Source organism: Durio zibethinus, chromosome 9 (genome assembly GCF_047325235.1).
Source record: "Durio zibethinus cultivar Kanyao isolate XHJ-2024 chromosome 9, ASM4732523v1, whole genome shotgun sequence".
NCBI classification, from domain to species: domain Eukaryota; kingdom Viridiplantae; phylum Streptophyta; class Magnoliopsida; order Malvales; family Malvaceae; genus Durio; species Durio zibethinus.
This window is the reverse complement of record NC_143170.1, coordinates 8525311-8528857: the sequence shown is the minus strand read 5'-3', so window position 1 is coordinate 8528857 and position 3547 is coordinate 8525311. Positions and strand designations below refer to the sequence as shown.

Genomic DNA, 3547 nt, shown 5'->3' with positions numbered 1-3547 from the left:
CTTTTCCAAATTTTTAAAATTTTTTAGCTTCTATTTAGAAAAGCTTTTTCAAAATTTTAAAGTTGTCTAGCCTTTTTTAAAGGAGTTTTTCTAAGTTTTTAAAGTTGTTGAGTTTTTGTTTAGAAAAGTTTTTTCAAATTTTTAAAGTTTGTCAAGTCTTTGTTTAGATAAGGTTTTCTAAATTTTTAAAGTTGTTGAACTTCTGTTTAAAGGAGCTTTCGTAACATCGAGATTTGTAAGACTGCTAGGTGTAATCTTTAAGTCCTTCGAATGAGGTTTGCAAGTCTTCCAAGCTGAATCTGTTTCAGTGTCAAGATTTATAAAACCTCCGACGTAATTTCTAAGTTCTCTGAATAGGATTTGTAAGTCTTTCGAGTTGAATCTATTTTGGTGTCAAGACTTGTAAGACTTCTGGGCATGATATCCTATTTTAATTTCCAAAGTTGTTGAGCCTTTATTGAAAAAAGCTTTAAATTTATTTTTAAAAGTTGTAGAATCTTTGTTTAAGGGAGTTTTTTAATTTATTTTTAAAAGTTGTTGAACCTTTATTGAAATGAGCTTTTAAATTTACTTTCAAAAGTTGTTAAGCCTTTGCTTAATGAAGTTTTTAAATTTACTTTTAAAAGTTATTGAACTTTTGCTTAAAGGAGTTTTAAAATTTATTTTCAAAAATTATTCAATCTTTGCTTAAAGGTGTTTTTAAGTTCATTTTCAAAAGTAATGAAGCCTCTGTTAAAAAGAGTTTTTGAAAACAAATTTCAAAATAAAAATCCAAAAAAAGTTGAAAAAAAAAAATTCAAAACTCAAGAAAATCTAAAAAATTTGAAAATTCAAAAAGTAAAAAAAAAAAAGGCATTTAATCGTTAAATCTAGATAAAATTGTTATCTATGTCTTTGCTTTATTCTTGTTTCTTAATAATATGTAAAGAGAGACAATTATAAACACTTAATTTTATTTGAATCGATTTAGCTTTGTTCGATTATTATACTTGATTCAAATTATTTGATTTTGGCTAAATTGAGTGTTGTAATTGGATTAACTCATTTACGACTTATCTTAAATTAATTCCTTTTTATCATTTTGCATGAGATAAAATCTAAATCCAATTCTATTTGGGTTAAAGTCCAATTTAATCGAAAGTAATTTAAAATTTAATTATTTGAACTTGAAGACCCATTAAAAGTTCAAATCAAATTTTTAAGCTTAAATTTCAATTTTAAGCCCAAATTTAATTTTAAAGTCTAATTTTATTTTTATTTTATTATTTAAAATTAATTAAGTTAATTAAAAATTAAAACAATAATAAAAAAAAAACACAACAAATAAGGAAAAGGACAAATGTGCGTGGCCGGTAGCCACTGTATGAAGAGCAGCTCCACAGCCATTGCAACAGAGGCAGTTTTAGGCCAAAACCAGCCAACTCTTTTTCATATTGCAATTTTGTGATTTTTTAATTCTGCAACGCTATGTCCTTATTTTTGGTGTTCTTATGTGATTTTATTCACAGATATAGAAGGGTCGGCTAACAGGCAAGCAATACAGAAAGTAAGGAGGCAACAAAAATTCTTAGTCCTAGCTGAGCGTCCCCTCCCAGATAGCCCATATTCGAACCTACTCATTCCCTATCATCCGTCATCTAAGACATTACCCAACCCCATCATTAGAATCCAACACCAAAAGCCTAAACTTCACTACTCTCCAACCTTTAACCAAAAAAAAAAAAAAAAAAAAAAACAGAACCAAGAGCCCTAAGCAAGAGCAAACCCTTCCCAGCCAATCCCTCCACAGCAACAGAAATTCCCTAACCCTACCAGCTAAATCCCACCCTCCACAGCCTCTCAAAATCACCAAAAAAACCCAGCAAAGCCTCATCATCACCCACTGCCATAGGCTCATCCAAACCTCCATCACAACCACCAAATCCTTGCATCTCTTCCTACAGCCCCTTCACAATCGAAACCCACCCTTGTCGACAAACCCATCACATTGTCACCATAAACTACCACATATTCACAGCCACCTAAGTTGCCAAACACCTAACGGCTCTTAGCCCCTTTGCCGAACCACCTAGCAAAAACCACCAGAACCTCCTTACACCCCAAATAGCCCCCTAACCTTCCCTTTCGGCAATGACCCCTTTTTCCCCACCGTTCGCAACACCCATTAACACCACCCAAGCCACCATTATCAACAAATTAACCGAGACCTCCACCAAAAAACCATACCCCAGTCGAACCCTCTTACCTAGCCGAACCCTTTGTTAGCAACTAATACCGCAACAAAACCCACAGCTTTCATCATCTGAAAACCAACCCCATTGCAAACAACACATGCACACAAAAAAAAAAAAAAGAGAAAAACACATCATCTGGAGTGGGAGACCAGTGTTAAAGCCAAAACAAAAAAAAAAACAAAAATCACTATGTGATAAGAGAGAGTTTCGATCAGGGAAATTTTTGGAGGTTCAAAGGTGTTTCAAAGAATTATTCTAGGGCTTGTAGGACAAGAGAGAAGGAGATTTGCAGGGTTGTAAGAGGTGGCAGGAGAGCGGCAGTGAAGGGAGGTTGACAGCGGCGATGGGCCTTTGGAAGATTGGAAACTGTGGAAAGGGAGATCAACGAGAAAGGAACACCATATTAAAAGTACAGAAGAATCAGAAGATGGTAAGAGGTTTTTTTTTTTTTTTTTGGGGTTCAAAGTTTCAATTTCAAGCCTAGATTAAGGATAAACCAACCAGTAAACAAGAAAGAGAATGAAAAAGGAGATAGGGGACAAATTTTGGAAGCATTCTAACACTGGTCATCGGCGGCGGACGGCTGCAGGTGCGGTGGCAGGCGACCGAAAATTGGACTGGCTAAGGGGAGGCGTCTGAGACGTTTTTGAAGGGGAGGCATTTTTTTTCAACAAAAAAAGGGCAATGAGATAAAAAAAAAATTGCTTTTGTAGTCAACCAAAAAAAAAAAAAGAGAAATTGATGACCCGACCCAGGTATCTATCCGACCCGACTTTGGCTGCCCTTCATCCCAATCGACCTGATCCGCTTTAGCAACCCAATCTGCTTGGGCCCATTTTGTTGATTGTTGGACTACAAATGTTTAGGCTTCGTTATTAACACTTGCCTTAGACTCCTTCACGGAATTGGACTTGAATCCAACTTATGTTCAATGTAAACCACTTACTACTTATTTATTTTGCATGCATTTTTTTATAAATATTATTTAATTTTTTTAAATTTTTGGCAATGAAAGTCTATATATATTATTTTCTTTTAAAAAAATATATATTAAATGATTAAGATTATAATTTTAATTTAACCTTATGAAATTATATTTATAAATGTAACTTGATTAAAATTGAATGAAAATTTTCTGATGATGGGATTCCGAAAAATTTAAATAGAGATTCTCAATAACTCCCTAGCTAAGAAAATTTTTTAAAATTCGTTAAAGTATTGAAATATTTAGAAACTATTTTCAATACAAAAATTCTTATTTAATTTTTCTTAATTTGGGTTTTTTTAATAAATATAAAATATAAAATATTTAT

General features: G+C 32.9%; 1 long non-coding RNA gene across 1 annotated transcript; it reads left to right on the top strand.

Annotated features, from left to right (window-relative positions):
• Positions 1-2129: 2129 nt before the first annotated feature.
• Positions 2130-3262, top strand: LOC149516780 (uncharacterized). The gene is made up of 2 exons (XR_016345152.1): positions 2130-2664; positions 2824-3262. It is a non-coding gene; the product is annotated as an uncharacterized LOC149516780 (long non-coding RNA).
• The last annotated feature ends 285 nt before the right edge of the window (positions 3263-3547 follow it).